At 43.7% G+C, this 12,587-nt stretch overlaps 1 non-coding gene across 1 annotated transcript; it reads right to left on the reverse strand.

Annotated features, from left to right (window-relative positions):
• Window positions 1–896: 896 nt before the first annotated feature.
• Window positions 897–1,016, reverse strand: LOC145390004 (5S ribosomal RNA). The gene has a single exon (XR_013895557.1). It is a non-coding gene; the product is annotated as a 5S ribosomal RNA (ribosomal RNA).
• Window positions 1,017–12,587: the final 11,571 nt, after the last annotated feature.

Here is a 12,587-nt window from a genome sequence, read left to right on the forward strand (position 1 = left end):
AGGGTGGGTGGCACTTGGCAGGAGAGGTAGAGGAAGGCCAAAAGAGACGTGGGTGAGGACAATGAGACGGGAAGCTGGAGATGAGTGTTGGGGAGATCTTGAGGAGTTAGCACAAGATAGGATGTGGTGGTGTGAGTTCATCGAGGCCCTATGCATCCCCGAGGGTGCCACAGGAAATGATTGATTGATTGATTGATTGATAGTCAAGCTAGGTGTGGGAAAGGAAATGTGTTTGCAAATTTCAGTAAGAAATGCCAAGATTGCAATGTGTCTCCAGAAATGCTACATACACACAAACACACAGGCTTCTAGAACCCTCACATACGTCCAGTACACGTGACACAAGCTCTCCTATACAAGAAAGGAGGAACTAGACAGGCAGAAGGATCCAAGCGACGAGCGAGAGGTTGTCAAGAGAAGAGAGAGAGCGAGAAGAGGGGTGTAGCGAGACAGTCTGGGAGGTAGCTAGCGGGACTCTAATCCATTTCACTCGTGTGCGAGAGACTTTAGTTAATCTTTTCAAAAGAATAAAAATTATAAATAGTCCCATACTTATCTTTACCTCTCTTGTCATTGCATGACAAAAGGAACTAAGATTATCTACTCACAAACCTACTCACATATAACAACAGCTCATCCAAGAGTACAACATATGTATAACTGATCTACAAAACCCACTACAAGAAGCTATGAAGATACTACAAGATACTGGGATGACCGGTTAAGGCTCAGCAGCCAGCACATACAGATGACGCAGCGCCTGTTAGTACATCACATCATTCATTCATTCATTGCCAGACGCCATGTATCCCAAACGGGGTGACCAAGGGCTTAGAATTAATTGTTTTACAGGGAGGGGCACTAATCCTCTACCAACCCCACTTGACACGTAGGGATTCCAACAGCATCTGGTGTTCCCAGGCGGTCACCCATCCAAGTACTAACCAGACCCAACGTTGCTTAACTTTGCTGATTCGGACGGGAAGCGGTGTACTCAACGTGGTATGGTCGTTGGCACAAATATTACACCACAAAGAATCACCAGCATCGTCATCCTTTGAGGCCCTCAGGACTACAGGAGCACAAGTGCCAAAATCATGGTTTGAGTTATTTAAGATTAAAGTTGACGCATATTCAAGAACTGTAACACCCTAACTAACTGAGATATAAGTGGCAGAATGTAGCTTGCCCAATAAGGATTTTAGTGGTAACAACTAAGCAAATGCGGGAAAAATAAAAATAATGTTTATACCAAACAAGAAGAACACTGCCAAACCAACTGTTTGAAAGTAGCAGAAATAGATGCTCTTGCAGTCATAAGAGCAGACTAATAATCCATCCATCCATCCATCCATTGCCAGACGCCATGTATCACAAGGAGTAAATAAAAATATAAGAAACATATGTACTTATCTCTGATTTAATGTTGACACAATAGAATACACAAACATCTACAGCTGAAAGGACAGGTGGACAACAGCTGTGCTCATACTGCTCATGCCAATGTCCTCATTCTCATCTGCCACTCAGGAATTTCTACCCCATTAGTCACTCTGTCAGTAATGAAAACAAAATAATAATAATACTGAAATGCCAAGAAAACACTATAACAGCATGAGAAAACGGCAAAATCCACTGGCCGCTGAGGATGTGCACGAGCACAAAAGTTATTTGGCATCTTTGGGTACGATTGTTGTGAAAATGAGCCAATTCCGCAGACACACATGAGTCTATAAATGTGGTGCCTCAAAACATATACCAGCCAGTAAGTGAACCTTTTTGCAATTTTGAGTTTTAATAATTACCAAAGATAATATCTGCACTTATAGGATTGGATGAAGCAGAGAAAGATAGATTTTGGGATGATTTAATATGTGTAGTGGGTGGTATGCGGGATGATGAGATAGTGATTTTGGGAGGGGACTTAAATGGTCATGTAGGTGAAGCAGCACAAGGTTATGAAGGAGTGCATGGGGGATGTGCGTATGGTCTAAGGAATGCAGAAGGGGAAAGGATACTTGAGTTTGGGGAGGCAACGGACATGATTGTGTGCAACACATATTTGAGGAAAAGAGACAGTAGGTTAATTACGTATGAGTCTGGGGGAAATAGCAGTCAGATAGATTATTTTCTGGTTAGGAGGGCCGATAGGAGGTTAGTGAGGGATGTTAAAGTTATAGGAAGTGAGGAGTGTGTGCAGCAGCACAGCACAAACTATTGATTTGTGATATGGTGCTTAAAGAACAAGTGATGAAAAAGAGGACTTATGTACCTAGGAGGAAAATATGGAAGCTGAAAAACCAAGTAGTAAGGGATGCCTTCTATAGCGAGTTGAGGAGAGTGGTGGCTGAACAGGGAGCTGTAGACAGAGGCGTTAATGAACAGTACAGAGCCCTCAAGAACAATTTCTTGAGAGTTACTGATGTAACATGTGGCTGGACAAGAGGACCACCAAGACATAAAGTAACTTGGTGGTGGGATGAGGGTGTAGAAGCTGCAATTAAGAAGAAAAGAAGGCTTTTCCGGGAATGGAAGAAGGGTGGTAGCAAAGAGGAATATTTGGCTGCCAAGCGGAGGGCTAGAAGAGAGGTATATAGGGCAAAGTCTGAGTCACAGAGACAATTACTTGATAACCTAAATCATGGGGAAAGGAAAAATATATTTAGGGTGGCAGGTCAGGTGAAGAGGGATAATCGGGATATTATAGGTGAGCAGTGTGTGACGAATGATGAAGGAAGGGTAGTGGTGAACAATAAGGATATTAAAGATGCATGGAGAGAGCATTATAACCGGTTGTTGAATGAGGAGTTTGACTGGGATAGGGAAGGTTTGGAGCCAGCAGATCCAGTGTCTGTCCCTTGGCCTTTGATTGATGCTGCTACTGTGAGTGAGGCAATAGGCAGGATGAAGGAGGGGAAGGCAGCAGGTGTGTCTGGGTTGACTGCCGAAATGTTGAAGGCCTCAGGCGATATAGGGGTGAGTTTAGTCACTGACCTGATAAATAGGATTATTTATGAGTGTGTTGTCCCAGATGATTGGCTGAAGAGTGTAATTGTAAATGTGTATAAAGGGAAGGGTGATGCCCTGGAAAGAGGAAATTATAGAGGTATAAAGCTTTTAGATCAGATAATGAAGGTAATGGAGAGAGTTTTAGAAGGTATGATTAGAGAAAGAGTGAATATTGATGAGATGCAGTTTGGGTTTATGCCAGGTAGGGGGACCACTGATGCCATATTCATTGTTCAACGGCTTCAGGAAAAATATATTGGTAGGAGAAGGGATCTTTATTTTGTTTTTGTTGATTTGGAAAAGGCCTTTGACAGAGTCCCTAGAGAGGTGGTGAAGCGGGCAATGAGAAAGCTTGGCTTGGAGGAGTGGCTGGTTAGGGTGGTTATGGCCATGTATGTGGGTGCTCACACCCAGGTGAGAGTGAATGGAGATTTGAGTGATGAGTTTCCCGTGAATGTTGGTGTGCATCAGGGGTCAGTCTTGAGTCCCATGTTGTTTATCATGGTACTTGAAGCCCTTTCACGTGACTTTAGAAACGGACTCCCGTGGGAGTTGTTGTATGCTGATGATTTGGTGTTGATTGCAGAGAATGAAAGGGAGGCGGAGGAAAGGTTTAGGAAGTGGAGAGATGGTATGGGGTAAAAGGCTTTAAGGGTAAATGCAGATAAAACAAAAGTGATGATATCTAGGGTTGGTGGCAGTACTGTCAAAGACGAGGGAGAATGGCCATGTGCAGTTTGCCACAAGGGCGTGGGAAGTAATTCCATCTTGTGCGGTGTGTGTGATAAGTGGGTGCATAAGAGATGTAGTGGCATCAGAGGTAGACTGCGAGATAATGCTGATTTTATGTGTACGGCGTGCCGGGGTGAGCAGGTGGAGATTGTCAGACGTGAAAGGATTGAACTTGCTGGTGAATCTCTTGAGTGTGTGGAAGAGTTTTGTTATTTGGGAGACATGTTGTGTGCTGGAGGTGGGGCTGGAGCTAGCTCTGTGGCTAGGATGAGAAGTGGTTGGAAGAAGTTCAGGGAGCTCTTGCCTCTCCTGACATTGAGAGGACTCTCCCTACGTGCTAAGGGGTCTTTGTATGCAGCATGTGTTAGGAGTGTAATGCTGTATGGTAGTGAGACCTGGGCAGTGAAGGAGGAAGACATTCGCCGGCTCAGACGTACAGAAATGACAATGATTAGGTGGATGTGCAGTGCGTCCCTGCGTCCAAGGCCTGGAGGGGCTGGGTTTACAATGGAAGAGTTGAGAGGTAGGATGGGACTGGAGTGTATTGGTGTTGTGATGAGGAGAGGTAGATTGAGGTGGTTTGGACATGTGGAGAGGATGGGGGATGATAATTGGGTGAGGAAGGTGAGAAGTGTTAATATTGGGGGTGGGGTTATGAGGGGTAGACAGAGAAAGACATGGGAGGAGGTCATTAAGTGTGACCTCAGGGTTAAGGGACTGAACAGGGAGGCTGCAATGGATCATGCAGTGTGGAGAGCCGCCATTAGGTGACCAAGGCCAACGCATGCAAGCATGTTGGAGCCTTTAAAAACAAAAATGAAAACTTATAATTGCAGGATGTCCCATATATCACAATGCTTCATCCATGCTGTAAGAGTGCCCATAGTTTTTTTGGAGCGTGTACAACTCCTCGCAGGTTAGCAACACCACAACCAGAAACAGAACAGCACAAGTCCAGCACTTCCTCCCCCCACCTTCCCACAGCCTTCCTCTTTTGTTGGTCCCTCTCTCTTTCTGACCACAATAAGGCTCTCTACTGTAATTGGCTGACATTCAGTAAAGAAAACACTCTGATTGGTAGTGTAGGGGACGGTATTCTCCCTTCACCAGCTGGTAACTCTCCTCCTTCCCTCTACCCCTCCCCCTTCCTTCCCTCCTACCCCACTATACCCCTCACCTCACCTGTACTGTATTTAAACACTACTCCTGAAACTTGGTTTCATAAGACGCACTCCCATTGGGCCAGGTTTTGATTTCCTGCTCTGCAAACATCAACGTGACTCATTGCCGGTGTGAGTTATGGTGGTGCAGTCCTGAAATGAACGTCCTGCATGTGCCTGGTGCAGGTTTGGACGCACCAGCCAACTTAGTTACTGCAGCTTGCAGCCTTATGTATACTTCCCCCTTGGGACAAAGACTGTCTTTCCAGATATAGGAATGATTGTCAAAAAGAAAAAAATAATGGTGGGGGAGGGTTGCACTTGTGCTCCTGTGGTTCTAATGGCCTTGTTGATACCTCTTGGAAGGGATGAGTAAAATAAATAAATAAATAATAAATAAATAAATAATCATCTTCATCATCATCACATCACCCAAACCTACGTTGCCCCATGAGGAGTGTAGCAGCCCAGGGCTAGGCAAGTTGGTCCTGACATTTAAGATGAGAGTGACCAGCCTCACTCATCCCTGAGTGGCATTACATGAGCAATAAACCCCAACCATCCCTTGGATATAAACCTTCACCGGCTCAATCCGATTGGAGCACCTTAATTACCCACTAAACCACCAGGTGCCAAAATTTGGTTATATGGTTACCACCCAGCGTAGTAAATGGTTTCCTGGTGTACAGGAAACCATTTGGCTTATCACTCAGTGTAGAGTCACCCACAGGCAGAAAGAAGAGGAAAGAAAGAAAGAAAGAAAGACAGAAGAGGGAGTGTAAAGTCACCCACAGGCAGAAGGACAAGGAAAGAAAGACAGAAGAGGATGGAAGGAAAGAAGGATGGAAGAGAGGAAAGGGCAGACACCCAAGAGCAGCGCTACGTCGAATGAGTGGATGGTGAGCGCCCCCACCTACCATCCATCCATCCATCATCCAACCCCACATTGCCCCATGAGGAGCATAGGAGCCCGGGGCTGGGCAGTTGGTCCCGACATTTAAGATGAGAGTGACCAGCCTCACTCATCCCTGAGTGGCATTACATGAGCAATAAACCCCAACCACCCCTTGGATATAAACCTTCATCGACTCAATCCAATTGGAGCGCCTTTATTACCCACTAAATGTTAAATATTGATTAACAATAATAGTTACTTTATGTTTGTATTTTTATATATTCCGCGATTGTCAGTGCGCTTTTTTTTTTAATTCAATGATGTTTACATAGCAAGGATGGAGGGGAAGGCGTGAGGCTGGCCGTATGGGCGGTCGCTTGAATAAAGAGTTCCTGTAGTCTATATGAGTCTGCTTATCCTCTATGCTTACTAGATCTACTGTTTAACACTAAACCACCAGGTGCCAAAATCTGGTTATAGGGTTACCACCCAGCATAGTAAATGGTTTCCTGGTGCTCAGGAAACCATTTGGCTTGTCACCCAGTGTAGAGTCTTGTCATTCAGTGTAGAGTCACCCACAGGCTGAAGGAAGTGGAAAGTATGAAGGAATGAAAGACAGAAGAGGGAGTGTAAAGTCACCCATAGGCAGAAGGACAAGGAAAGAATGAAGGAAAGAAAGACAGAAGAGGATGGAAGGAGAGAAGGATGGAGAGGAAAGGGCAGACACCCGAGAGCAGCACTACATCAAGTGAGTGGACGGTGAGTGCCCCCACCTACCACAAACTATAATAATAATAGTAATAATAATAATAATCATCATCACCGTCATCATCATCCTAATCCTGTGTTGCCCCATGAGGAGCGTAGGAGCCCGGGGCTAGGCAAGTTGGTCCCGACATTTAAGATAAGAGTGACCAGCCTCACTCATCCCTGAGTGGCATCACATGAGCAATAAACCCCAACCACCCCTTGGATATAAACCTTCACCGGCTCAATCCGATTGGAGCGCCTTAATTACCCACTAAACCACCAGGCGCCAAAACTTGATTATATGGTTACCACCCAGCGTAGTAAATGGTTTCCTGGTGTACAGGAAACCATTTGGCTTGTCGCTCAGTGTAGAGTCACCCACAGGCAGAAGGAAGAGGAAAGAATGAAGGAAAGAAAGACACAAGAGGGAGTGTAAAGTCACCTGTAGGCAGAAGGACAAGGAAAGAATGAAGGAAAGAAAGACAGAAGAGGATGGAAGGAAAGAAGGATGGAGGAGAGGGAAGGGCAGACACCGGAGAGCGGCACTACATCGGGTGAAATATTAATAATGATGATGATGATGATGATGATGATAATAATAATAATAATAATACCAGGGAATAACCAGGTTGGATCAATGTTGGGTGTGCACAACCAGGGGTCAGCACCTCTTTATAACTTCACAGTCACCAGATGAACTGCCAAATGTGCGAGTGAGATGTGTGTGTCAATTGTCATCTGTGTATTTACTGTATTATTTTATCTGTCAGGTGCACCTAGGATTCCAGGGGCTTGAATGGTGAGTGAATGGCAGTGTGGCTCATTCAACTGGGCAAACTTTGGTTAGTATCTTATTCTATCAAGTTTTTTCTGGCCCTGTGGGAAAGGATGTCTGTGTAGTGATGATGACGATGATGATGATGATGATGGTGATGATGGTGATGATGATGATGATGGTGATGAATCTGTGTGATAAGGTAGGGGGCATAAAGAATACAACTGCTGACAAAACTGACATCATATGCTATAGGAGAGAATTTACCTGTGTTTTGTGGGTGAGAGGCCTGGGGGTCCTTCCTGTGTACAGATGCAGCTTCCTGAGAGTGGCATCTGGCCGTCCCTTCTCCTCCCTCTCCTTCTTCAGCAGGGGCAAGAGTTCACCCAAGTTGGTATGTGTTGTGTGACATTCCTTTCTCCTTCTTCTGCCTGCAATAAAGAAAGTATTCAGACACTACCCCTTGCCCTCCACCCAACACTACCCTTCACAAACACATACATACATCCATTTGCACCACTGTCATACAAAGCCATCAACCAGGTAACATACTTCATGAACCACCATCACACTCATCATTATTACCATCAACATCATCACTATCATCATCATCACCATCATCATCATCATTACCATCACCATCACCATCATCATCACCATCATTACCATCACCATCATCATCATCATCATCATCATGCTACCCTCTTTCTTCCCACTTAAGGCTGGGGTGAGGTGGGGTGCAAAAGGCCAGGAAAGACAAAACACAACACAGGGTGACCCAGTTAACAGGCTGTCCAGTGAATGGGCCACACACACTCATTAACAACACAACACAATAAACAAACACCACATAACACACGGCTACACTTAAATTATAAAACAATTGACACAAATCAAATGGATCATCATCATCATCATCATTATCATCATCAACACATTATCAGTTTTACACATACTTTCCAGATGGGTTCACCTGACAGCACTGCCCCTCCTCCTCCTCCTCACTGTGTTCCATGCCATCTCTCTAGTAATACTACTAACAATAACCTCTATTAATATTAGTGTACCTGATTTCTAGTAACACTGTACCTCTAGTAGTGGTATGTGGTGATGCAGCCCATCATCCACTCACTTGATGTAGGGCTGCCTGCTTCTTCCTTCATCTCTATCACTCTTTTTCTGTGCTGCCCTCTTCTCTTCCTATTTCTCCCATCCATCCTGTCACTTTTTATTACTCTTCTTTCCACTTCAAGTGACTACACTAAGTGACAGGCCAAATGGTTTCTTGTAACCCAGCAAACCATTTATAACACTGGGTGGTATCCATATAACCAAATAACGAGGTGATGTGGAGCCTATTATGGTGCCCATGTTAAATGGGTGAAGATGTAAATGTGGCATCCATCCAGGAACCAGCCCTCGACACCCTTCCCTGCACCTTACTGTGGTGAGGTGCTGTCCACCCCATGGGAACATCAGTTCACTCCACAGGCTGGCCCTGCAGGGACAGTTGCTTGCCTGTGGTTGATGGGTCTGCTACACCAGACAGATTAACAACAACAAATGTACCTCTAATATTAGTGCTATTAACAGCTCTGTGCCAGCTCTCTAGTACCAGTAATACTTCTAGTACAGTAATAACTTTATTAATACCTGTACGTAAGCTCTCTATTTAATACTTGTAGTAATAACTCCGGTAATACCTGTGTACCAGCTCACTAATAACACTGTAGCTCTACTGGTATACTGTATATGAGGCCCCTAATAACATAGTGTACTGAGGGCCACTGCAAGCGAAACTGAGTTAAGTATACCACTATGTAGCCCAAACCCTCTTTGATCTGGAAAGCAACCATGAGGTACAGAAAGCAACTGGCATTAGGGTCCAAATTCCCCTTCTGTAACATGGTCTCACTGCCCGCTTCTCCTCACTGTGTCAACAAGCCTTCATGCTGGTCACAGCATGTACCAAGTGCCTCCCAACAATGTGTTGTCTGGTGTTACCATATACTAGCATTTCTTAATGCTCACAGTCATGCATTTTTTTTTACAGCATTATTAATTATTGTACCATTATTCTAACATAATGGAATATTTCAGCATAAAATTGCATGATTTTAAGGGTAAGTTAGCCATAATGCACAGAAAATGGGCAAGGCAGAGAGCTCAGCAAGATATTGGCAACTGTGATCTGGGAATCTGTCGCAACGTGACGCAGTTTTTGGTTTACCAGCCGGCCTAGAACACTGCCTGGATTAACTGGCTGTTTTCAGAGCTGTTTTGGTGTTTTTTCTCATTGTCTCGAGAACATGAGTGACTCTAGTAGTGAGCAAAAAGCTGCTGGTCCTTCTCATAACAGAAAAAGAGCGAGGAGGCCAGAGATGTGAGCACAAAACAGTAAGAAGCTCAGGAACACTGGGCTTTTGCCTTTATTAAACATTTCCCATTGATATCTTTGGTTGGTTTGATTATTAAAAATGCATACTGAGAGTATGTTTTGTCTCTCAATAACCACACTGGAGAAAAACGCAGCTATTGTTGTACCTTTCAGAATGCTACTAATTTCTCTTCTACCAAGATTAGCATGACATGAAAGTACAAACTTCAAGTTAAAATACAAAAAAAAAAAAAAAAAAAAAAAAAAAAAAAAAAGAAAAACTAAAAAATATTCACTAGTTCCAAAGTTATGGCATTTTGAAAGTTACGCAACTTTAACTGAGTTTTTTTCCGACATGTGGTTTTTGGTACACTGTGTTATTAGGGGCCTCATATATAAGGTTAGGACTCAGCACACACCACCTCATGCCATGTCATCCACTGTCCACCTCTCTGGTGATGGCTGCAGCCTCAAAGCTTCTTCACATCCTCACCCAGGGTCTCAGGGCCTTTCTCTCAGCATGTCCAAACCTTCTTGATCTCCTTCTTTCTTCCTTCATTCCTCAGGTTTTCACCTCCACTCATCTGAAAAAATTAAATGAATTTATATTTTTGAAAAAAAAAAAAAAAATGAAAAATGAAAAATGAATAGTTCATGTATGCCAGTGTAAAGTACACTATAATTATACATTACAGGGAAAGATAAGAAAAAGTAAAGCCAGATGGCTGCCTGGTGGTTTAGTGGGTCAGGACACTCAGCCAGATCTGACCTACCAGGGAATTTACTGGTAACACAACATCACTAACAACAGCAGGGTTGGGTGTAATTGGCCAGTGTTTGTGTATAAAACTGATGAGGTTCTATACACTACATAGTAACCTAACAATCATACATATTACAAGATAGACAGACAGACAGATAGATAGGTCTAATTAGGCAGTGTTTGTGTGTAAAACTGATGGGGTTTCATACACTAAACAGTAACCTAACAACCATACATATTACAAGATAGATAGATAGATAGATAGATAGATAGGTCTAATTAGCCAGTGTTTGTGTGTAAAACTGATGAGGTTCTATACACTACATAGTAACCTAACAATCATACATATTACAAGATAGATAGATAGATAGGTCTAATTAGCCAGTGTTTGGGTGTAAAACTGATGAGGTTCTATACACTACATAGTAACCTAACAATCATACATATTACAAGATAGATAGATAGATAGATAGGTCTAATTAGCCAGTGTGTGTAAAACTGATGAGGTTCTATACACTACATAGTAACCTAACAATCATACATATTACAACTCTTCAAGACCTATTACTCTGATAATTTGGTTACATCTTATACATGAAAAGGCAAATGTGCCTCAACTGCCTCCCTACCCCTGGATGGTGCCCTGTTGGATGAGGGTAACTTCATCCTGCAGTCCACTGGGTTCACTAAATTAGAAATATAAGGTCAGATATGAGTCATAATTCAGGAACTGATGGCCCAATTGGACTAGAAATTGTTTTATTCCTCAAGTTAGTGCATTTTAACAGTGCCTTGCTCCAACACAAATTTGCATATGTGCATTTTTGCTGTGTTATGGTAACAAACAAACATACCGGTACAGAAATTGCATCATTATAATATACATTATTATTATCATTATCATTACTACTACTATTACTACCACTACCACCACTACTATAGCTGCTGTTATTGTTATATAATTATTAACCATCCATCCATCCATCATCCAATCCTACAGTGCCCCATGAGCAGCGTAGGAGCCCGGGGCTAGTCAGTTGGTCCCGACATTTAAGATGAGTGACCAGCCTCACTCATCCCTGAGTGGCATTACTTGAGTAATCAACCCCAACCATCCCTTGGATATAAACCTTCACCAGCTCAATATTATTATTATTATCATTATTATTATTATTATTATTATTGTTGCAATATTATTATTATTATTATCATCATTATTATTATTAATATCATTATTATTATTATTTTCCTCATTATTATGAGGTGGAGGGATGGAGTAGAGAGGTATATGAGGGAGGGGGGGAGTTGGGGGGAGGGTAGTCAAATGGTGGGTGACAGAGCGCCTTGTAGGGGTTTTGTCTGCGGCCACCCTTTGCAGGATTAGGGCGTCGGGCTATAGATAGATAGATAGATAGATTACTATCATTCCAACTACAACTATCACTGCTACAACTACCACTACTACTACTACTACACTGACTGTTCAAGACCCAGGGGTGACCCAAGACCCTGCCACCCTTACATGTTGTGGACTAATTCAGCCTCACCTCAACACCCTACACTATGAAGGGAAAAAATGGGATTTGGTAGTCTTTTTTTAACCCCTTAACCGCGGGGCATCACTTTCGTGATGCTCGGGCGCAATGGAAAGGCGGCGGGTTAGCCCCGGAACAATGGCCCCACGTGACCCAGCCCGCCATGAGTCCCGAGTTGATTCACCTCCCCATTCCCTAAGCCCCACTTCACTCATTTCTTCCTCTTCTTCTGCTGAATTATCTCCGGAGTCTTCGTCGTCGGAGTCACCACCAGCATCAACAGTGAAGGCAGGCCGTAGAGGAAGAGGTAAATCCCTGACTCGTAAAAGTAGAGTTGCTAGTAGAGTAAGGGCTGCTAGTGCTGTACGGCAACCCAGGGTCAGTGCGAGTGACCTTGAACCTGATAAATCTGCCTCACAGCCACCCACCACCCTCACCCACCCTACACCGCCACGACAGGGAATCCTGGACGCCTTCACGTGGACGGAAGGGTCCGATTTTGTCCCAGAACATCTCGATTTTGACAAGAGTTCCTCAGGAGTACAGCCTGCCTTCACTCTTGACGAGGATGCTGAGTGTGTGGACTTCCTT

Source organism: Coenobita brevimanus, unplaced genomic scaffold (assembly GCF_032717465.1).
Source record: "Coenobita brevimanus isolate Jiangsu-jjx unplaced genomic scaffold, ASM3271746v2 jjx.HiC_scaffold_2702, whole genome shotgun sequence".
Taxonomy (NCBI): Eukaryota; Metazoa; Arthropoda; class Malacostraca; order Decapoda; family Coenobitidae; genus Coenobita; species Coenobita brevimanus.